The sequence below is a fragment of the Oncorhynchus tshawytscha genome, linkage group LG09 (assembly GCF_018296145.1).
Source record: "Oncorhynchus tshawytscha isolate Ot180627B linkage group LG09, Otsh_v2.0, whole genome shotgun sequence".
Lineage (NCBI taxonomy): Eukaryota > Metazoa > Chordata > Actinopteri > Salmoniformes > Salmonidae > Oncorhynchus > Oncorhynchus tshawytscha.
The window spans coordinates 63,530,996-63,556,433 of record NC_056437.1 but is presented as its reverse complement, the minus strand read 5'-3'; the positions used below and the strand labels follow the sequence as shown (position 1 = coordinate 63,556,433).

At 42.6% G+C, this 25,438-nt stretch overlaps 1 protein-coding gene across 1 annotated transcript in view; it reads left to right on the top strand.

Annotated features, from left to right (window-relative positions):
* The first annotated feature begins 7,210 nt into the window (after window positions 1-7,210).
* Window positions 7,211-25,438, top strand: part of LOC112246419 (ATP-sensitive inward rectifier potassium channel 12-like) — a 56,821-nt gene continuing 38,593 nt past the window's right edge. The window contains exon 1 of the mRNA XM_024414731.2: window positions 7,211-7,917. The gene's annotated coding sequence lies outside the window, so the exon portion shown is untranslated. The remainder of the gene's footprint in view (window positions 7,918-25,438) is intronic.

Below are 25,438 nucleotides of genomic sequence, written 5' to 3'. Positions count from 1 at the left end.
TAGTGGTGCAAAACACAGCAAATCTAGCATTTGTTAATGAGAGCAGTGCAATGGTTTGGGGTCACTCTGGGTCACTGTAGTGCTTCCGTGCTTCTGCCAAGGTTAAAGACCAAAGTGGCAATCCCTGTCCCTGCACACACATACACACACAAGCAGCCCCTCCTCCACTGCGATGGATGATTTTGGGGACAGGTGTTTCTCCCAGGGCCTTAGCGTGCATGACGTGTAGCGTGTTGCGTGTACTGTGTGGGGTGTGAACCTCCAGATGTATGGAAGACACTGTGTAGGACTTCTACTGTGTATCACAACACAGATGGGGCCATGTATATGCGATTTTCCTGGTATAACCTACCAATGTTGTGACAACATCACAGTATGCACCATAACCTTAATGGTTAATATTGCCAGCCCTCGCTATTTTTGACTTTACCTGTGGTCTACCTTGTGTGAGGCAAAATTAGGAATAACTGACTGCTACTGGCACCTGAAAGAGAAGGAGAGAGAACGAGACAAGGATCCACAGCAGTGTAGAGGGACCAAGAAAGAGTGGTGACTGAAGAATAATAGAAAAGTGGCTACAGAGAATGAATGGAATAGTGGCAGTAGAGGATGAATGGAAAAGGGAGAGAGCGAGAAAGAGAGTGCGTGTGATGGTACTGCAAGCCCTTGGCTGAATGGTCCCCTATCTGGAACATGGTCACCCATGGCTAACTGTAGGTTAGTTGGGCCCATTCCATGGTTAGGCTGCCTCTGGCTAGGGAGCATATGCCCGCACTGGGCTACCAGGTGTCCATTTGGAAACCTTGTTAAGTTATTACTTAACAGCAACTCTTCTGTTTCATCACACGTTAGTTCACCACAGGCCCACATAGCAGTCATTTTACCGTTAAAGCTATTGTGGAGAGTATTGCATTTTTTTCTTCATGCCATTATGCCTATTTACTTTTATGTGTCATGACATAGCAAACCTTACCATTAGCTTTTAATAGGTCTTGTCTGATCTCCTCTAACATTTATTTCATGACCCAACACACACACACACACCCTCACACACGGTACACACAAACATTGTACACACACACACTTGTGAGCGTCCGTCCCTCAGCAGCCCATTAGGTGATTAGGTAACATCAAGGCCTCCCACGCGGATGGCAGTAATGAACCACAAATTTGGATCTAGACGATCCAGAAGCGCTGAGAGGCCGTCTCATTGGGTGTCTCACACTTACTCCATGTTCCAAACCCTACACCTCAGGTTCCAAACCCTACAACAGCCCAATTTTACCCCTCTGAATTGGGGCCTTAGAGGGGGGGGGGGAGAGGTGGGAGGGGGTATCTAATATCCTTCCACAGATCAACCAACCGGACGTTTGAGTACTTTCAATTTCCAGCTTCATGCTGTTAGTTAGACCAGACAGGAAGCAGCTCCCAATAGATGTGGGTGTCTAGGCTGCAAAAGGTGGTAAAATTAAATAAATATTACAAATGGTCAGAGGACAAAGGTTGTGTTACCAATATGTGAGTTTAACAAGTGATACTGGCAGTGGCAAGTACAGTGTAGGATTTAATTCTCTCTAAAGTTACATTAGAGCAGACTAACATGAAGGAAAGAGAAGGCTACGCTACCCTTTCTACACACCTGTACCCCTGTTTCAACATCAGTAACTTGATAACTCATGGGAGACCAAGCAGTGTGTACTCTGTACTATTTCCTGATAGCTTCGATGAGATGGTAGCTATTTCCTTGACAGCACATGGTATCCATTGTTTAGATATTACTCACACAGAGTTGGCTCTGAGGCCAACAGAGAGAATAAGAATACATCTGACGAGTGGAAGAGATGTGAGATGTGATGAAGCATGTAAGTCCCACACAAGTATGGACTGACTGTTAATGTCTCTGGCAGCACTATCGTTGATAGTGAGGATGATAAGTAGTCTGGCATCCAAACTGATTTAGGGCTAGATTCAATCCGTAAGTTTGTATCGCGATAAACCTTTTAAGGGAATTTCCGATTGAGCCGACCAATGCAGTGTTTACCATGAATGCAGTCTCTGCAAACGCAGGAACGTTGCTTTTAAATTTCAATCCCGCTATAGGGTGGGTCTTCACTGTTTCACTGTTGTTTCACTTACAACAATGACATTAACGAAGTCAGAAGATCAGACAACCAGTGGGAGAATCACGTGAGCACAGGTGCCACTAGATGTTCCTCACTGAGACGTTACTAGCTGTCAAATCATTGCCTCCTTTGTCCTTGTTTTCTCAAAGAACATTAGAGGTGAGGATTCAAGGTCCCTCCCTAAGACCTCTTCTCCTATGAGCTTTGAGAAGAATTGAGGAAACAAGGACAGAGGAACCAAAGGTACCATATTCTTACATAGTGGACTACTGTGGACCAGAGCCTTGACCAGAAACCTATGGCTCTGATGTCAAGAATGGCGCTACAGACGATAGCTGCCGTTTTACAGGCTCCTGACCAATTATGCTATTTTGTGTGTTTTTTTATGCTGGTCTTAACTTTTTTGGTTCAAAATGCGTCCGCCATCATTTCCTATGACCGAAAATGGCTTCTAGACATCAGAGTAGTGATCACTAACCTCGATTTGAATGAAGAGTTCTAATGAGTGGGAACCTCTAAACATTCGGCTTACTTCAGGCCAGGCCCTAATTCCCGGGACTCGAAAGAGGAAGCGACGACGAAAAAGAGGCATGTGAGGCGGCCTCCTAACGAGATTACGTTAGCGAACAAATAGACCACCATTGCTCACTGTTCTGTTGGCGAATGTGCAGTCACATGAGAACAAACTGGATGAACTCTGCTTGAGACAATTCTATCAACTGGACTTGAGTCTTGACTGAACAAGAACAGGGACAATATATACAATATCTCAAGGGATTCTCCATGCATTGTCTAGATCAGACAGCAACCTCAGGTGTGTTTCTTTGTTAACAGCAGCTGGTGCGCGATCTCTAATGTTAAGTAACTTCCATGTTTTTGCTCGCCTCAGTTAGAATAACTAATGATAAGCTACTGACCAAACTATTTACAAAGATAATTTTCATCTATATTTTTCATAGCTTGTCTATTTACCACCACAAACTGATGCTGGCACTAAGACCAGACTCAATGAGCTGTATAGGACCATAAGCAAACAAAAATGCACATCCAGAGGCGTCGCTGCTTGTGTGCAGGGAAAAAAATATTATTTTACCTCATTTTAACCAGCATGTCACCTGTGCAACTAAAAGGCAACAAAACTCTTGATCCCCTTTACTCCACACACAGAAATGCATACAAGGCTCTCCCTCGCCTTCCCTTTGGCAAATCTGACCATAACTATATCCTCCTTTTTCCTGCTTACAAGCAAAAACTTAAACAGGAAGTACCAGGAAGTACCAGCTCAATATGGAAATGGTCCGATGAAGTGGATGCTACAGGACTGTTTCACTAGCACAGACTAGAATATGTTCCGGGATTCATTCAAAACAATGAGGAGTTTACCACATCAGTCAACGGCTTCATTAATATGCGCATTGATGACGTTATCCCCACAGTGACCATACATAGCACAACCAGAAACCATAGATTACAGGCAACATGACTGCACTGAGCTAAAGGCTAGAGCTGCTGCTTTCAAGGAGCAGGACACTAATCCGGATACTTATAAGAAATCTCGCTACGACCTCCTACGAGCCATCAAACCGGCAAAACATCAATAGAAGACTAAGATTGAGTTCTACTGATGCTCGTTGGATGTGGCAGGGTTTGCAAACTATTAGGGATTACAAAGGGAAACCCAGTTGCGAACTGCCCAGTGACGAGAGCCTACCAGACGAGCTAAGTGCCTTAAATACTCACTTCGAGGCATGAGAGCACCAACTCTGGGTGATCTGTGTGATCTCACTCTCCGTAGCTGGTATAAGACCTTTAAACAGGCTAACATTCGCAAGGCCGCGGGGCCAGATGGATTACCAGGATGCGTACTCAGAGCATGCAGTGATCAGATGGCAAGTGTTTTCACTGACATTGTCAACCTCTCCCTGACCCTGTCTGTAATACCAATACCAAGGTATTACGGACCACCATAGTCCCTGTGCCCAAGAACGACATGGTAACCTGAATATCACCAATCCATAGCACTCCCATCTGTAGCCATGAAATGCTTTGAAAGGCTGGTCATGGCTCACATCAACACCATCATCCCAGACACCCTGGACTCACTCCAATTTGCATACAGCCCCAACAGATCCCCAGACGATGCAATCTGTGCACTCCACATTGCCCTTTCCCACTGCCCTTTCCCACTGCCCTTTCCCACCTGGACAAAAGAAACACCTACGTGAGAATGCTGTTCATTGACTTCAGTTCATCGTTCAACAGCATAGTGCAACTGGATCCTGGATTTTCTGACATGCCACCCCAAGTGGTGAGCGTATGCAACAAAACATCTGCCACACTGATCCTCAACACAGGGCCCCTCAGGGGTGCATGCTTAGTCACCTCCTGTACTCCCTGTTAACCAACGACTGTGTGGCAAAGCACGACTCCAACACCACCATTAAGTTTGCCAAAGACACAACGGTGGTAAGCCTGATCACCGACGATGATGAGAGAACAACCACTCCCCCAAGGTCAGAAAGACAAAGGAGCTGATCGAGGACTACAGGAAATGTTGGGCCAAGGACACCCCTATTCACATTGTGGGGCTGTAGTGGAGCAGGTCGAGAGCTTCAAGTTAATTGGTGTCCACATCGCTAAGGACCTATCATGGTCTAAACGCACCAACACAGTTGTGAAGAGGGTGCAACAACTCCTCTTTCCCCTCAGGAGACTGAAAATATTTGGCATGTGCCCTCAGATCCTCCAAAAGTTGTACAGCTGCACAATTGAGAGCATCTTGACTGGTTGCATCACCTTGGCATCCGACTGTAAGGCGCTACAGATGTAGTACATCACTGCCATCCAGGACTTCTGTATCAGACAGTGTCAGTCGAAGGCCCTCCACCCAAGTCATAGACTTTTCTCTAGGCTACCACACGATACTGGAGCGCAAATTCTGGGACCAAAAGGCTCCTGAACCTCTTCTATCCTCAAACCATAAGACTGCAGAAACAGTTAATCAAATGGCTACCCTGAATATTTGCATTGACACTTTTTTGTTGCACTGACTCTCTTGCACTGGCTCCATGAACACTCACTGGACTGTACCCACACACTCAGAAATACTACACTGACATACACACACACACACTTACACACACACGCTCACACACACATGAATATTGTGGCCACACGCACACTTTTAAACTCTTCACATGCACTGCTGTTACTTTGTTATTATCTATCTTGATTGCCTAGTCACTTTTACCCCTACCTACATGCATGCTGAACACAAATTTAAATGCAACATTTAACAATTTCTAAGATTTTACTGAATTACAGTTCATATCAGGAAATCAGTCAATTGAAATAAATAAATTACGCTCTAATCTATGGATCACACTTGACTACGAATACAGATATGCATCTGTTGGTCACAGATACAAAAATAAAAGTCTGTGGATCAGAAAACCAGTCAGTATCTGGTGTGACCACCATTTTCCTCATGCAGAGTGACACATCTCCTTCACATAGAGTTGATCAGGCTGTTGATTGTGGCCTGTGGAATGTTGTTCCACTCCTCTTCAATGGCTTTGTGAAGTTGCTGGATATTGGAAGGAACTGGAACAAACTCTCGTACACGTCGATCCAGAGCATCCCAAACATGCTCAATGGGTGACATGTCTGGTAAGTTTTCAGGCCATTGAAGAAGTGGGACATTTTCAACTTGCAGTAATTGTGTACAGATCCTTGCGACATGGGGCCGTGCGTTATCATGCTGAAACATGAGGTGATGGCGGCAGATGAATGGCACGACAATGGGCCTCATAATCTCATCATGATATCGCTAGCATCGATAAGATGCAATTGCGTACAACGAAATCTTTTAAAACGGCGTTGGAGGCTGCTTATGGTAGAGAAATGTACTAGTTCCCTTTTTAAAAAATACTCCTCATTGTCGGGAAAGGACTTGTAAATAAGCATTTCACGGTAAAGTCTCCACCTGTTGTATTCGGCACGTGTGTGATTGTGTATGTGTGTGTGTGTTAATGACTAAGACAAATCTGTGCCCCCACTAAAACCGTATTTCCAATTTCGGAAAACACCTCTGTCTTGCCCCCATCAAATCTCAAAACATGCTTGATGGTTTATCATCCATGATGCGCATAAATGCTCTACATTCGTAAATGTAATAGCCTTGCCAATTCTTGTGATTTCAATATTACAATTCACTTGACTCTCATAAATGTTAGCTGACACAAGAATTGTAATTGCAATGCTGTTTACTGCCACACTTTTGCAGGTCCAATATTGTACGTGAAACCTTACTGTATTCTAGCTGGTGTTGTGCTCTCCAGCATTTCAACTCACTCTTATGTAAGGGGGGTTGTGTAACAATTGTGGATACATTTTTATTTGGGATATAGCCTCACCTCCCAAACACTCCCCAATGAGCCAGAAAGGTCAGATCATCCACAGGGATTGCCCGGACAGGGGTGAAGAGGAAGGTGGGGGCGGACAGAGGACACGGGGGGGGTTGGCACACACCCATGCACACGCACACACTTGTAGACACTCACTCACTCTCATGCAGCACTGAGAATTATGGCGCAACCCCTCTTGTTTGATTACTGTAAGTATTAAAAGGACAAGACTACACCACCTTAATGCCGAGACAGTTTTCAAGGTGGCGGCGTAACACAAACGCATATACGCATGCACAGGCATGCACACATACGCCTGCACACACACTCACACAAACAAACATCAGCAATCTATGTAAGTTTAAATTGGCAACAAGAAATCAACCAACACATTCATGACTACACCAACAGGTAGTGCAGTAAATGGATTGTGTGTGTATGTGTGTATTTTATGTGTGTAAACTTGTGTATGTTTTGGACTCTGCAATATTATAATTAATATGTTTATGTATGGTGTCAAGGTTGTTGAAAATGTGTGTTACTTAATGTGTGTTCAGTTGTTTGTGTGTACACTGAGCATCAGGCTGCATCTCAGTGCCAACGCAGTTCTTCGGGAATGGACAAGCGCATAGTCTAAAAATGCCAACCACAGTGACACAGACGGAAAGAGGGAGGTAGAGAGAGAGAGAGAGCGAGCGGGCAGTGATCAACAGTGAGTGAGCGAGAGATAGAACTGCAGCAGACCTGGATCAGATAGCAGAGATAGAGAGAAAGAGCGAGAGACAGAGAAAGAAGAGAGGGTGACTGTGTGGATTGGACAAGGTTGGGGGAAACATTGATTTAAACAAGTGGACCCCTCCAGAGAGAGAGAGAGATCCCCAAAGATCTTTCAGACCGGAATATCATGCTTCTTTTCCCAGAAAATTGTTATCTAGAAATGTTACCTTTGGTCATTTGCGAAGGGCTACTTTCCTTCCCAATTTTCCCATCTGTCTATTTCTGAAAACGAGAGCACCTATCGAGTGCGTCTTGCTGGAACAGGTGTTGTGTTGTGCAGCGGTACGGTCCCTGTCCTGTCACTGCGTTGTGTTGTGCAGACACTTTTCCTGAACGGAGAAAGAGACTATTGACGACCAGGACCAATCGAGATGAAGAAGCTCAGCGGGTTTTTCCGGTTCTGTCTCACTCGGATGGAGTGGTTCTACCCATAAGGGATCTGAAGAGAATTAGCCAGAACCCAGCAGAAAACATGCTACAGTTTGGCTAAAGAACCTTAGCGAGCAGAAGGGGAACTGGAAAACCTCTGTGGAAATCTCTGTACCTCTGTTCTAGAACAGTTGGAGAAAGGGGACTTTAACTTGAACAAATAGGGATCATCACATCACAAGGTAAGCAGCTGGACTATCAGACTGGCATTGATTGACACCTGTGAAGGAATTAATTCACCACCTCTTTCTTCAACAGCTGTCTAGTGCAGATTCATTACCCTGAAAATCTGACAACTGACATTTTGGATGTAGCCTACATTCTCTGTTAAAATAACAGTTGTTGTACAGAAATACACGTTTATAATCATACATATTGTTTTGAGGGCCGGAAAGGGTCAGAGAGGAGTCTAAGAGAACGGTATGGATATTAATATATCTGGTATGGTTCGCCGCTGGCATCCTAGAAACTGTATTGAGCAGCTACGGTGTGAAACACACCAGCTGGCACAGATGACGTTTTCTACCTGCTCCCAACCTGCTGTACATCTGGGACATAACGAATTGAACCTGGGGCAACATGTTAATGCTTAAGCTGTTCTAAAACTGAACCTGCATGGGTCTAATGGGAACACACTGATGAGATCGTTGAGGAGTAGATAGCTTAAATTCATACTCAAATATAGGTACCGTTATCTAGGCTATTAGTAAAGAGAGTCATTTTCCTCTCACTAAACAGTCCAGACAATTTCACCAGGAATCAATGTTTCAAAGTCAATCATTATCTAGCTAAGTAATATATATATTTTACCTTTATTTAACTAGGCAAGTCAGTTAAGAACAAATTCTTATTTTCAATGATGGCCTAGGAACAGTGGGTTAACTGCCTTGTTCAGGGACAGAACGAGAGATTTTTACCTTGTCAGGTCAGGGATTCGATCTTGCAACCTTTCAGTTACTAGTCCAACACTCTAACAACTAGGCTACCTGCCGTTGAACATTATATCAATTGAACATTTTCAAAATAATAATTTCTGCCAGGAACAACATAATTGAATAGGTCTCACGGTTTTGGATCTGTATTTATATATTTTACATTTTTTATACATATATATATATTTTTTTATTTTACCCCCTTTTTCTCCCCAATTTCGTGGTATCCAATTGTATCCAATCTTGTCTCATCGCTACAACTCCCGTACGGGCTCGGGAGAGACAAAGGTCGAGAGCTATGCGCCCTCCGAAACATCCAACCCGGAAGCCAGCCGCACCAATGTGTCGGAGGAAACACCATGCACCTAGCGATCTGGTCAGCGTGCATTGCGCCCGGCCCGCCACAGGAGTTGCTAGTGCACGATGAGACAAGGATATCCCTACATGCCAAGCCCTCCCTAACCCGGACGACGCTAGGCCAATTGTGCGTCGCCCCATGGACCTCCCGGTCGCAACTGGCTGCGACAGAGCCTGGGCTCAAACCCAGAGTCTCTGGTGGCACAGCTAGCACTGTGATGCAGTACCTTAGACCACTGCGCCACCCGGGAGGCCCCCACATATATATACAGTATATATATATATACATATATTTATATATTTTAAACATAGGGGATGGATCAGCTTTAATATTACAGATAGATTGTTGCTTCCATCAATGTAATTGTCTGCATCATTTCCAATCCCCCATATCTTTTTGGGGTACAGTTTTTATATATATATATATACACATAGTGTACATACACATACCCACATACATATAGGTGAGATGGAAGGTCTGTATGAATGGACTTTGGAATGCCAACTGCCAGAATAGCTAGTAAAGTTTTTCAATGGGATCTACCCATAGTGGGAGCCTGGGCAACTGAAATGTCTGACCTTTTTCAACAGTCTGACTGTGTGAAATATCTGTATGAAAACCGAATTAAGGGAGACATAGATATGATTACAAAACAACTGTTGATGCAATATGAAATAAAATGGGTGGAGGTGATTAATTATAAACCCAAATTGAGAGCCTTTTGTTTGATTAAGGGTTAATTCGTGTGTGAGAGATATATTATATATAACCTACCTAGCAAGAGATCGCTATGTGCACAGGTAAGATCGGGGATGTTGTCTCTCTGCGTATTAAAACAGGTGAGTTCAGGGATATTGCCTCTGCGTATTGAAACAGGTCAGTATTATGGTGAAATGAAAGAGGAAAGGACATAACGAATTAATTAAATAGTACGCGCAAAACACTAGTCTCAACGTCAACAGTGAAGCGGCGACTCCGGGGCGCTGGCCTTCTAGGCAAAGTTGCAAAGAAAAAGCCATATGTCAGACTGGCCAATAAGAAGAAAAGATTAAGATGGGCAAAAGAACACAGACACTGGACAGAGGAACTCTGCCTAGAAGAGCTTGTTTATGTGCCAATTCATCCCATAGGTATGGGTTGCCAATTGCCGATTTGACACCAAAATAACATTTCATTCATTCATTCGTCATTCTTTGATTCATATATATATATAAACATTCATACATATACACCTATATGTACATACCAACATATATATACATATATACACATACACAGTTTTTTTAGAATATACCTTCCTTTATTATTCCCCACAAACCCTACCACCGCTCCCCCAATTGGGGTAAACTAATAAACAATAACACTTAGGCTTCTGCTTACAGCTTATACATACTATACACATTTTAGACACAATTTATTTTACAATAGATATATCTGGTTTGTTTTTAGTCTTGGCCTTCCTCTGTTTCTGATGTCCATCCACTTTGATTTCTATTTTCCATATATTTGTAGCTGTGCTATTTCACAAAAATTCTGAACCTATATACACTTGAGATGGGCTCGGTGATGGTGCAACTGCTGAGCATCTGAGTGTATGGTTGCTTGTGAGGGAAAGGGGTTGAGTGTATATGAGTGTATGAGTGTTTGTGTGGGTGTGTCAGTGTGTATGTTAGATGTTAGGGACAATATAGGATGAATCACAATAATTGTTTGCAAAAATAATAATTGCTTTCTAAATGTAATTTTTGTAATACTGGTAAGAGTTAACAAACCTTTGCATAAACTGCCTAGATTACTACAAATATGAATAGCTAATGGAAATGAAGAGAAACAGGATTTTTTTAAAAATACATTTATTTTTTAATAGCTATATGTAATACAAATCGAGGTGAGGGCAATGGAAATGCTTTTGGCGTTTGATCTGCTTCTGTTCTGTGGGTGGCACTGTGTGGTCTTTCGAAGGATGGTCACGGTCTCTCCAGGGCCATGGGATCCGGGTGGTTGGGGGTGGTCTGTCGGTCATTGGGATGACAACCCAACTTGGGATGAGGAGGGGTTTTAGCGGGTGGAATAGTGGTGACCAATTGGAGTTTATTTAGTTGCAATACAAATATCATGATCATGGTACAGCTATATAGACACTCAATCATCATGTTACTGTTTAATGGTACGTTTACAAACATATATTATGATACCTCTAATTGAAACTTGTGTCTCATTATGGTAATTGGTGAAATAAGTATAGCCAGTTATAATTGTAATGGCTTAGCAGATAATAAGAAAAGAAGATCAGTATTTACCTGGATAAAAGTGAAGGAATATATTATCTATTGTTTACAGGAAACTCATTCAACAATTTTAGATTACGTTTTGTGGAAAAAAGGACTGGTGTAAAGAAATTCAAAAGGGGTGATGATCTTAATCAACAGTAATTTTGATCCAAATGTGCAAATTGTCTAAACAGATCCTCAAGGTAGATGGATGATTTTAAGTATGTTATTGGACCATGAACAGATATGTCTTATTAACCTATATGGTCTAAATAATGATGATCCAAGCTTCTTTGAAAATGTATCAACCCTACAAGCAACACAAGGCTCCATTATTATGGTGGGAGATTATAATACGGTTTTAAATACCTTTATGAACCGTAAAGGAAATCACACTACAAACTATCACCCTCAGGCATTTAAGGAAATCATGAATGTCATGGATATATTGGAATTAGTGAATATATGGAGGCTTAAATACCCTGACCTAGTGAGATATACATGGAGGAGGCTTAAACAAGCTAGTCATCTTGATTACTTTCTTATGTCGTTCCTTTCTGGCACCAAAAGTTTAAAAAGTATTGATTGGAGACAGAATGCGGTCGGACCATCACATAATTGGCATACATATTACTCTTACAGAATTTCCACGTCGGCGAGGACATTGGAAATTGAAACAAAGCCTACTGGATGATAACTTGTTTTTAACTAGGACAGAGGCTACCATAGAGTCTCAGAGTAAGTAGAGGAAAAACAAAAATAAATGGAGGAACTTATTCAACAAAGATACAGTGTAATATATTATGAAAAATAAAGCGAACTGGATGGAATATGGGGGAAAATGCACCAAATTCTTTTTCAATTTTCAACATAGAAATGCCACCAATTTTTTTTTACTGAAACTTCTTCCAAATGATGGAGTCACTCATGATTCACTGAACAATATTTTGAAAGAGAAAGTAAAGTACTTTTCGTTTCAGTCTCCTCCATCTCCACTAACCGAAGCTAATTGTATGGATTTTATTTATATTAATAATGTAAAATTAACATCTGTACAGAAAGACTCATGTGAAGGCCAAATTACAGAGGAGGAACTTATTGATGCAATTAAAGCCTTTATGTCTGGGAAAACTCCAGGGCTGGATGGCATACCAGTGGAAGTACACCAAACTTTTGTTGATATACTCAGAGGACCATTATTAGCATGTTTTAACCAATCCTATATAAATGGCAGATCCAAATGTTTTGAGTAAATAACAATACATACTTTTTTTTGTTTAGCTCGTTGAAAGATGAATAATCACAATAAAGTTGATGTATCATGCATTTTTTCCCACTATTAAAAGCAGAATGATAGCCTGCTCACTTGGTATTATGGATATTTTACAATATACAATGTTTCTTTACCAAATATTCTTATTACTCGCTCACAACTATTTTGTTTGATCACTGAAATAAGCAAATGGTTGTTAGTTACATCAGAAGTTGAAATAAGTACCTGAAAATGCCATGTACCAGCACTATGTGTCCTGTAATACACACATGTTCAGGTCCAATCATATTGTGGCTCCCGAGTGACGCAGAGGACTAAGGCACTGCATCTCACTGCTAGAGGTGTCACCACAGACTCTGGTTTGAGGCTGTTCCAGGCTGTATCACAACTGACTGTGATTGGGAGTCCTATAGAGCGGTGCACAGTTGTCCGGGTAAGGGTTTGGCTGGGGTAGGCCATCCTTGTAAATAAGAATTTATTCTTAACTGACCTAGTTAAATAAAGGTTAAATAAAAAATATATAAACCTTTCTCTATTCATAGGTGTCAGCTGGTCTGAATTGGGATTCAGTTCAAATCAATGGATCAACAGAAACAGCCATGCTTACATTTAGTCATTTATTGTACTTTGTAGTTTTAGTTGATCATCTGGTAATAAAAATGTGTGATTACTGAATCACTGTATAGCTTGAGATCAACAAGGTGGTTTATTTGGAGTCTATCTGATTCAGGGCAAAACTTACCCCATGAGCTGTTCTAATTGTCTTTCATTTACAGTGGCAGTTGCAATATCAATCAAATGACTGTACATAATGATTTCTAGATTGAATAGACAAGTATTTACTTGACAGATTTTTCAGATACAAATGTAAGTGGAATTCATTTACATACAGCTTCCAAATATTTCTGAGACCTTCACAGAATTTAAAATCATTGTAAAATGTCTGTGTCTGTTTCATACAATTAACATTTAATGAGTGTGCCACTTCATATTTCACCATGTTTAATAGAACGTGTACAGTACGTGTACTTTTGGACAGTTGTTTGGACAGTTAAATTAGTGTGTGTTCTGTTGCTGTCTGTCATCACCACCACCATCCGACACCATACCAAGACCAGCTCTGTGCTCTCTTTCCCTCTTAGTTTACAGCAATAGCAGGACACACATGTAAACCCCCTTCCACCATCCCACCTCTCCCTCCCTCCCGTTTCACAATTTGTTTCTGCCCCAAACCTGCCAGCTTCCAACACCAGCTGGCTGTATCGGAGTCACAAGCGCCTTCCTAACGAATCAATCAGGTTTCGGTGCACGGCGGTGGGAAACCCAATTATGTAGACGATGATGCTTCCAAGCTATGAACTACGTGTAAAGAGCATCTGGCTGGTGGTGGGGTGTGATGACAAATAGCACCCTATTTCCTAAAGTAGTGCACTAAATAGGGAATAGGGTACCATTTGTGTTGACAAAGCATAACGAGTGTCTCATCACTTATTAATCTTACTTTGGAACAGATAGTACCTCCAGAAAATATTGACGCCCCTTTACATTTTTTCACATTTTGTTGTGTTACAAAGTGGGATAAAACGGATTAAAACTAATAAAAAGTCATTTTTTGTTAGCGACCTACACAAAATAATGTCCAAGTAGAAGAACAATTTTAACATTTGTAAAACAATTAAGAAAATTAAAACTGTAATATATCTTAATTTGATAAGTATTCAACACCCTGAGTCAATACATGTTTGGCAGCGATTACAAGAGTCTTTCTGGGTAAGTCTAAGAGTATTGCACACTTGGATTCCATAATATTTGGACCCTATTCGGTCCCGCTTTAAATTATGTTTAGCTTATAAAAGTGATGTAAAATCCAGAAAATTATGTCATGGCTTTAGAAGCTTCTGATTGACTAATTGACTCTAATTTAAGTCAATTGGAGGTGTCCCTGAAGATGTACTTTAAGGCCTACCTTCAAACTCAGTGCCTCGTTGCTAGACATCATGGGAAAACCAAAAGAAATCAGCCAAGACATCAGAAAAAAAATTGTAGACCTCCACAAGTCTGCTTCATCCTTGGGAGCAATTTACAAACGCCTGAAGGAACCACGTTCATATGTACAAACAATAGTACCCAAGTATAAACACCATGGGACCACGCAGCCGTCATACCGCTCAGCAAGGAGACGCGTTCTGTCTCCAAGAGATTAACATACTTTTATGCGCAAAGTGCATTTCAATCCCAGAACAGCAGCAAAGGACACTTTGAAGATGTTGGAAGAAACAGGTACAAAAGCATCTATATCCACAGTAAAACAAGTCCTATATCGACGTAACCTGAAAGGCTGCTCAGCAAGGAAGAAGCCACTGCTCCAAAACTGCCATAAAAAAGCCAGACTACGGTTTGCAACTGCACATGGGGACAAATATCGTACTTTTTGGAGAAATGTCCTCTGGTCTGATGAGACAAAAATAGAGCTGTTTGGTCATAATGACCAACGTAATGTTTGGAGGAAAAAGGGGGAGGCTTGCAAACAGAAGAACACCATCGCAACTGTGAAGCACGGGGGTGGCAGCATCATGTTGTGGGGGTGCTTTGCTGCAGGAGGAACTGGTGCACTTTACAAAATAGATGGAATCACGAGGAGGAAAATTATGTGGATATATTGAAGCAACATCTCAAGACATCAGTCAGGCAGTTAATGCTTGGTCGCAAATGGATCTTCCAAATGGACAATGACCCCAAGCATACTTCCAAAGTTGTGGCAAAATGGCTTAAGGACAACAAAGTCAAGGTATTGGAGTCGCCATCACAAAGCCCTGACCTCAATCCCATAGAAAATGTGTGGGCAGAACTGAAAAAGCGTGTGCGAGCAAGGAGGCCTACAAACCTGACTCAGTTACACCAGCTCTGTCAGGAGGAATAGGCCAAAATTCACTCAACTTATTTTGGGAAGCATGTGGAAGGCTACCCGAAACATTTGACCCAAGTTAAACAATTTAAAGGCAATGCTACCAAATACTAATTGAGTGTATGTAAACTTCTGACCCACTGGGAATGTGATGAAAGAAATAAAAACTGAATAAATCATTCTCTCTGCTATTGTTCTGACATTTCACATTCTTAAAATAAAGTGGTGATCCTAACTGACCTAAGACAGGGAATCTTTACTAGGATTAAATGACAGGAATTGTGAAAAACTGAGTTTAAATGTATTTGGCTGTATTTGGTATTTTCACAATTCCTGTCATTAGCCAAATACATTTAAACTCAGTTTTTCACAATTCCTGTCATTTAATCCTAGTAAAAATTCCCTGTGTATGTAAACTTCCAACTTCAACTGTACATACATGCCTTGTATCATATGACACTATACTTACTATAAGGTCAGACACCTTTGGTCATTCATAACACAAACATAAAGGCTTAATGATGTAACAGCTAAACAACTAAAACAAATAAACATTAAAGACATGTTCAAACAATACATTTCCATTTATTTGAACATTAAAAATAAAAATAAAAAACGTTACGTTTCAAAAAGTCCAGCAATGCAATTACACTATATATACACAATTATGTGGACTCCCTTAAAATGTGTGGTTTTGGCTCTGTCAGCCACAAGATTGCTGACAGGTGTATAAAATCGAGCACACAGCCATGCAATCTCCATAGACAAACATTGGAAGTAGAATAACCTTGCTGAAGAGCTCAGTGACTTTCAACGTGGCACTGTCATAGGATGCCACCTTTCCAACAAGTCAGCTCTTAACATTTCTGCCTAGCTAGAGCTGCCGGTCAGCCATAAGTGCTGCTATTGTGAAGTGGAAATGTCTAGGAGCAACAACATCTCAGCCTCGAAGTGGTTGGCCCCACAAGCCCACAGAACGGGACCGCCGAGTGCTGGAGTGTGTAATGCATAAAAATTGCCTGTTCTCGGGTTGCAACACTCACTACCGAGTTCCAACTTCAGCACAAGAACTGTTAGTCGGGAGCGTCATGAAATGGGTTTCCATGACCGAGCAGCCGCACACAAGCCTAAGATCTCCATGCGCAATGCCAAGCATCGGCTGGAGTGGTGTAAAGCTCACCGCCATTGGACTCTGGCGCAGTGGAAACGTGTTCTCTGGAGTGATGAATCACTCTCCGCCATCTGGCAGTCCGATGGACGAATCTAGGTTTGGCGGATGCCAGGAGAACGCTACCTGCCCAAACTGTAAGGTTTGGGGGAGGAGGAACAATGGTCTGGGGCTGTTTTTCATGGTTGGGGCTAGGCCCCTTAGTTCCAGTGAAGGGAAATCTTAATGCTACAGCATTCAATGACATTTTAGACAATTCTATGCTTCCAACTGTGTGGAACAGTTTGGGGAAGGCTCTTTCCTGTTTCAGCATGACAATGCCCCCATGCACAAAGCGAGGTCCGTCCAGAAAAGGTTTGTCGAGATCGTTGTGGAAAAGCTTGACTGGCCTGCACAGAGCCCTGACATCAACCCCCTTGAACAACTTTGGGATGAATTGGAACGCGAACTGTGAGCCAAGTCTAACCGTCCAACATCAGTGTCCGACCTCACTAATGCTCTTGTGGCTGAATGGAAGCAAGTCCCCGCAGCAATGTTCTAACATCTAATGGAAAGCCTTCCCAGAAGAGTGAAGGCTGTTATAGCAGATAAAGGGAGACCACCTCCATATTAATGCCAATGATTTTGTAATGAGGTGTTCAACGAGCAGGTGTGCTCATAATTTTGGTAATGTAGTGTACATGGAACATTACACAGGACTGTGGATAATGTAGCTTGTCCCTGAGCTGGAGGACGAATGGTTCTTGCCTCTCTTCCTGCTGGAGGTATTGCATGTTGGTTCCAACCTTAAAGTAACAATAAAGAATGTTAGCAGGTCTGTTAGGAAATGCCTTTGTCACATCATCTGGATAAGGGCATTTCTCTGCTGCGCCAGAAACTCTACAGTACATGGGAAGCTGGGAAACTCCATTCAATTAGTCTTATTAAATTCCTCTTTCATTTACAAATCTCATGATGTGACTATGAGACATGGCTGTATTTAGGGGGATTGTCACACCGTGGTCTTAGTATTTTGTGTTTTCTATATTTATTTGGTCAGGCCAGGGTGTGACATGGGTTTATTTTGTGTTGTGTTTATATATGGGGGTTTTTCGTAGGTTTTGGGATTGTGGCTTAGTGGGCTGTTCTAGCAAAGTCTATGGTTGCCTGAGGCGGTTCTCAATCAGAGGCAGGTGATTCTCGTTGTCTCTGATTGGGAACCATATTTAGGCAGCCATATTCTTTGAGTGTTTCGTGGGTGATTGTTGCTGTCTCAGTGTTTTGTATTTCACCAGATAGGCTGTATAGGTTTTCACGTTCCGTTTGTTGTTTTGTATTTCCTGTTTATTTGTTTATTAAACATGTATCTAACTTACCACGCTGCATTTTGGTCCAACTCTCTTTCGACGGAAGAAAACCGTAACAGGGATTTGTATTTTGATGAGCTAGATAGGAATACTGTGAAGTCACTGAAATTATTTGAAACAACGATTGAGGTAGCTACAGTAAGTAATCTATAACTCAACACTTAACTACTACAAACTCATTTAAATTACAATAAATAAAAGTTAACTTACCTGTTTTTCGCTGTCCAGTGGCAGCAAAATACGGGGCATTTGATTTGCAAACTCGTCACATTACCAGCTTCTTGTTAGCGACACTAAAAAAGTACTTCCTGGTCAGGAATTTTGGAAATGTTCAAAATGAAAGCCTTCACGTAATATTAGAAAAGCCAATAACCATTCACGATATATGAAAACTTGTCACGACTTCCGCCGAAGTTGGCTCCCCTGCCTGTTCGGGTGGTGCTCGGCGGTCGTCGTCACCGTCCTACTAGCCACTACCGATCCCTTTTTCGTTTGTCTGTTGGTTTTGTCTTATTAGTTTCACCTGTGTGTATTTTAGTTTAATTAGTGTCCTTATATATAGTAGGTTGTCCCGCCCTTGTTTTGTGCGGGATTGTTTTTGTTACTCTGTTGTATGGTGGTTTTTTCGTGTGGTTATTCTCCGGACTATTTTGGTCCTGTGTTTGGGCTGGTCTATTGTATGCGCCCTGTGTGTTGGCGTGACCGTTTTTGTGCGCCGGAGAATAAATTGACAATCTACTGAACCCTGCTCTCTGCGCCTGATTCCACCCACCACTCCTAGTAAATCGTGACAAAACTTGTCTAAGCATTAACAGTAATTTATATTTGTTTATATAAATTATTCATATATAAGTGACATTTGCATAACAAGGTGGGTTTCAAAATATGTTTCAATACATATGTATACAATATATAAATATAAATGTATGTATATAAATATATATACAGTGAGGGAAAAAAGTATTTGATCCCCTGCTATCCAGAAAAACGCATGTCAAAACTTTTATAAATTGATTTCCATTTTAATGAGGGAAATAAGTATTTGACCCCCTCTCAATCAGAAAGATTTCTGGCTCCCATGTGTCTTTTATATAGGTAACGATCTGAGATTAGGAGCACACTCTTAAAGGGAGCGTGTTACCTCCGCTTATCTCAGCGTGTTACCTGTATAAAAGACACCTGTCCACAGAAGCAATCAATCAATCAGATTCCAAACTCTCCACCATGGCCAAGACCACAGAGCTCTCCAAGGATGTCAGGGACAAGAATATAGACCTACACAATGTTGGAATGGGCTACAAGACCATCGCCAAGCAGCTTGGTGAGAAGGTGAATACAGTTGGTGCGATTATTCGCAAATGGAGGAAACACAAAAGAACTGTCAATCTCCCTCTGCCTGTGGCTCCATGCAAGATCTCACCTCGTGGAGTTGCAATGATCATGAGAACGGTGAGGAATCAGCCCAGAACTACACGGGAGGATCTTGTCAATGATCTCAAGGCAGCTGGGACCATAGTCACCAAGAAAACAATTGGTAACACACTACGCCATGAAGGACTGAAATCCTGCAGCGCCCGCAAGGTCCTCCTGCTCAAGAATGCACATATACGTGCCCATCTGAATGATTCAGAGAACAACTGGGTGAAAGGGTTGTGGTCAGATGAGACCAAAATGGAGGTCTTTGGCATCAACTCAACTCGCCGTGTTTGGTGGAGGAGGAATGCTGCCTATGACCCCAAGAATTACCATCCCCACCGTCAAACATGGAGGTGGAAACATTATGCTTTGGGGTTGTTTTTCTGCTAAGGGGACAGGACAACTTCATCGGATCAAAGGGACAATGGACGGGGCCATGTACCGTCAAATCTTGGGTGAGAAACTCCTTCCCTCATCCAGGGCATTGAAAATGGGTCGTGGATGGGTATTCCAGCATGACAATGACCCAAAACACACGGCCAAGGCAACAAAGGAGTGGCTCAAGAAGAAGCACATTAAGGTCCTGGAGTGGCCTAGCCAGTCTCCAGACCTTAATCCCATAGACAATCTGTGGAGAGAGCTAAAGGTTCGAGTTGCCAAATGTCAGTCTCGAAACCTTAATGACTTGGAGAAGATCTGCAAAGAGGAGTGGGACAAAATCCCTCCTGAGATGTGTGCAAACTTGGTGGCCAACTACAAGAAACGTCTGACCTCTGTGATTGCCAACAATGGTTTTGCCACCAAGTACTAAGTCATGTTTTGCAGAGGGGTCAAATAATTATTTCCCTATTAAAATGTAAATCAATTTATAACATTTTTGATATGCGTTTTTCTGGATTCTTTTGTTGTTATTCTGTCTCTCACTGTTCAAATAAACCTACCATTAAAATTATAGACGGATTATTTCTTTGTCAGTGGGCAAACGTACAAAATCAGCAGGGGATCAAGAACATTTTTCACTCACTGTATATATACAGTGAGGCAAAAAAGTATTTAGTCAGCCACCAATTGTGCAAGTTCTCCCACTTAAAAAGATGATATAATTTTCATCATAGGTACACTTCAACTATGACAGACAAAATGAGAAAATAAATCCAGAAAATCACATTTTAGGATTTTTAATTAATTAATTTGCAAATTATGGTGGAAAATAGGTATTTGGTCAATAACAAAAGTTTATCTCAATACTTTGTTATATACCCTTTGTTGGCAATGACAGAGGTCAAATGTTTTCTGTAAGTCTTCACAAGGCTTTCACACACTGTTGCTGGTATTTTGTCCCATTCCTCCATGCAGATCTCCTCTAGAGCAGGGATGTTTTGGGGCTGTCTATGGGGTTGAGATCTGGAGACTGGCTAGGCCACTCCGGGACCTTGAAATGCTTCTTACGAAGCCACTCCTTCGTTGCCTGGGCGGTGTGTTTGGGATCATTGTCATGTTGAAAGACCCAGCCACGTTTCATCTTCAATGCCCTTGCTGATGGAAGGAGGTTTTCACTCAAAATCTCACGATACATGGCCCCATTCATTCTTTCCTTTACACAGATCAGTTGTCCTGGTCCCTTTGCAGAAAAACAGCCCCAATGCATGATGTTTCCAGCCCCATGCTTCACAGTAGGTATGGTGTTCTTTGGATGCAACTCAGCATGCGACTCCAAACACGATGAGTTGAGTTTTTACCAAAAAGTTATATTTTGGTTTCATCTGACCACATGACATTCTCCCAATCTTCTTCTGGATCATCCAAATGCTCTCTAGCAAACTTCAGACGGGCCTGGACATGTACTGGCTTAAGCAGGGGGACACGTCAGGCACTGCAGGATTTGAGTCCCTGGCGGCGTAGTGTGTTACTGATGGTAGGCTTTGTTACTTTGGTCCCAGCTCTCTGCAGGTCATTCACTAGGTCCCCCCGTGCTGTTCTGGGATTTTTGCTCACCGTTCTTGTGATCATTTTGACCCCACGGGGTGAGATCTTGCGTGGAGCCCCAGATCGAGGGAGATTATCAGTGGTCTTGTATGTCTTCCATTTCCTAATAATTGCTCCCACAGTTGATTTCTTCAAACCAAGCTGCTTACCTATTGCAGATTGTCTTCCCAGCCTGGTGCAGGTCTACAATGTTGTTTCTGGTGTCCTTTGACAGCTCTTTGGTCTTGGCCATAGTGGAGTTTGGAGTGTAACTGTTTGAGGTTGTGGACGTGTGTCTTTTATACTGATAACAAGTTCAAACAGGTGCCATTAATACAGGTAACGAGTGGAGGACAGAGGAGCCTCTTAAAGAAGAAGTTACAGGTCTGTGAGAGCCAGAAATCTTGCCTGTTTGTAGGTGACCAAATACTTATTTTCCACCATAATTTGCAAATAAAATCATGAAAAATCCTACAATGTGATTTTCTGGGAAAAAAAATCTCATTTTGTCTGTCATAGTTGAAGTGTACCTATGATGAAAATTACAGGCCTCTCTCATATTTTTAAGTGGGAGAACTTGCACAATTGGTGGCCGGCTAAATACTTTGTTGCCCGACTGTATATATATATATATATATATATATGTCCCCTTGTCCTCAAGTTTTATCATTGGAGTGGGATACAAAAGGACTCACGGGTGTGCTTTAGGACCATGCGGACGCCTCCAAGCAGTCGGGTAGGCTGTTTGGAGTGTTTATCCTACTGGAGAATTAAAACAAAAATACAAATATGCCCCCCCACTTCTAAAACCAAAGTTGCGCCCCTGCATATTGGTTTAGAGCAGGAACTATTAAGGGTGCAGCAGTAAAAGTATGGGAATACTCAGTAGGGTCTGTAGACTGTATACATGGTGTCATTTCATGGGGCTCTGAATAATACAGTGTTGCTGACCTTTTACTCCACCCATTCCACTGGCGGCTGCATCACATGTGCGATTGCTGCACTACAGAAAACCTGCTAGCCAAACAACAGTGCTGGGCATGCTCACTGAATTAAAGGGCAACTACACTCAAAAATCTACATTTCTTTCGACTTCAAAAGGCATCCCCTGATGTGGTTTAAGCATTGTTGTGAACAAATGAATCCAATGAGTGTGAATAAATGGGGTAAACCAGAAAAAAATGGGGGAAATCCGAAGCCTGGAAAAAAAATAAAGAAAACGGAATTTGAAAAAAAAAGAAGTAGGCAGATTTTAAAAGGCCCTACCAACCATTTTTTTTGCTGTGTATGACTGCACTTTAGAGTGTGTGTCATCCTGCAGCACTGCATTTTGGGGAAGTTGAGGTCAGATCCAATATTGTCTATGCACCCAAGAGGGAAAGAGGTTGGGCCATCCTAGGAATATTTTGGTGAAATATAATATATACAGTTTTGCAGACACTTTTATCCAAAGCTACTTACAGTCATGTGTAAATACATTTTAACATATGGGTGGTCCCATGAATCGAACCCAATATCCTGCCATTGCAAGTGGTGCTTTTGCCACCCTGTATAAAGCATAAGTTTATGCCATATTTGTCAGAGTGGGTTATGTCACATTTGACATTGGTGGTTGATTCACAGTTATGCAACATTTATAAAAATCATGGCATACAGTTATAGCTGATTTGTAACACATTTAGGATGTCTTTATGAAGCCTCTATAAGCTGTATGTAATTTTAAGCGGGACGCATTATTCTCTAAAAAATTCTTCAAGTTCTGTCAAGTTGGTTGTTGATCATTGTCAGACAGACATTTTCAAGTTTTGCCATAGATTTTCAAGCCGATTTAAGTCAAAACTGTAACTAGACCACTTAGGAACATTCATTGTTAAGCAACTCCAGTGCAACTCCAGTGCCTTCAGAAAATATTCATACCTCTTGACTTATTCCACATATTGTATGTAAGCCAATCAGGAACATTCAATGTCGTCTTGGTACAAAACTCCAGTGTATATTTGGCCTTGTGTTTTGGGTTATTGTCCTGCTGAAAGGTGAATTTGCCTCCCACTGTCTATTAGAAAGCAGACTGAATCCTTGAGGATTTTGCCTGTGCTTAGCTCAATTCCATTTATTTTTATCCTTAAAAACTCCCTTGATGATGACAAGCCTACCCAGAACATGATGCAGCCACCACCATGGTTGAAAATATGAAAAGTGGTAGTCAGTGATGTGTTGGGTTGAATTTGCCCCAAACATAATGTCTTGTATTCAGGACAGTAACGGCAGATCTCCTCTTCTACAGAAGAGGAGTAAGGATCGGACCAAGATGCAGCGTGGTAAGTGTCCATAATGTTTTTAATAAAGACAAATGAACACTCGAACAAAAACAATAAACGATAATGTGAAATCGAAAAAACGAAACAGTACCATGTGGCGACAAACACACACACACGGAAACAAACACCCACAAACCAACAGTGAAACCCAGGCTACCTAAGTATGATTCTCAATCAGAGAACCATACTAGGCCGTAACAGAAACCAAACATAGAAAAACAAACATAGACTGCCCACCCCAACTCACGCCCTGACCACACTAAATAAAGACAAAACAAAGGAAATAAAGGTCAGAATGTGACAGTACCCCCCAAAGGTGCGGACTCCAGCCGCAAAACTTGAACCTATAGGGGAGGGTCTGGGTGGGCGTCTGTCCGCGGTGGCGGCTCTGGCGCCTCCTCAACCTCCCCCGTGGCCTCTTATGAGCGGCGACCCTCGCCGACGAACTCCGACTGGGAACCCTAGCCATGGGTCCCAAATGGACGGGAGATTCCGGCAGCGCCGGACAGGCGGGAGACTCCGGCAGCTCCGGAGTGAAGGGCGATTGATGGCTCTGGCAGCTCCTGGCTGGCTGATGGCTCTGACAGCTCGTGGCTGACTGACGGCTCTGGCAGCTCCTGGCTGGCGGCTCCTGGCTGACTGACGGCTCTGGCGGCTCCTGGCTGACTGACGGCTCTGGCGGCTACTGGCTGACTGGCAGCTCTGGCGGCTCCTGGCTGGCGGCTCTGGTGGCTCCTGGCTGGCTGACGGCACTGGCGGCTCCTGGCTGACTGGCAGCTCCTGGCTGACTGGTGGCTCTGGCGGCTCAGGACAGACTGACGGTTCTGGCGACTCCTGGCTGGCTGACGGCTCTGGCAGCTCCTGGCTGACTGACAGCTCTGGCAGCTCCTGGCTAACTGGCGGCTCTGGCGGCTCCTGGCTGACTGGCGGCTCTGGCGGCTACTGGCTGACTGGCGGCTCTGGTGACTCCTGGCTGGCTGGCGGCTCTAGGGGCTCCTGGCTGGCTGACGGCACTGGTGGCTCCTGGCTGACTGGTGGCTCCTGGTGGCTCTGGCGGCTCAGGACAGACTGGCGGCTCTGGCGGCTCAGGACAGACTGGTGGCTGACTGGCGGCTCTGGCGGCTCCTGGTGGCTCTGTAACGGCATTCCTCCTCCTCCTCTGAGGAGGAGAAGCGAGAAGGATCGGAGAACCAATGCGCAGCGTGGTAAGTGTCCATAATGTTTTTAATTAAGACAAATTAACACTCGAACAAAAACAATAAACGATATTCCTTACAGGCTTCCTTCTTTTCACTCTGTCATTTAGGTTAGTATTGTGGAGTAACTACCATGTTGTTGATCCACCCTCAGTTGCCTCCAATCACAGCCATTAAATTCTGAAACTGTTTTAAAGTCACCATTGGCCTCATGGTGATATCCCTGAGAGTTAGGAAGGACACCTGTATTTTTGTAGTGACTGGGAGTATTGATACACCATCCAAAGTTTAATTAAATAACTTCAACATGCTCAAAGGGATATTCAAAGTCTGCTTTATTTATTTCCTATATCCACCTACCAATCAGTGCCGTTCTTTGCAAAAGGCATTGGAAAACCTCCCTGGCTTAGCCGCTGGTAGTAGGGGTGCTGAGGGTGCTGCAGCACCCCCAGAAAAATATGCATGAAAAAATGTAATTGTTCAAAAAAGTACTTCACTGTGTCTTTCCCAGTCCTGTATTAGCAGACCGATAGTAGCATGGGTAAAACAAAAAAAA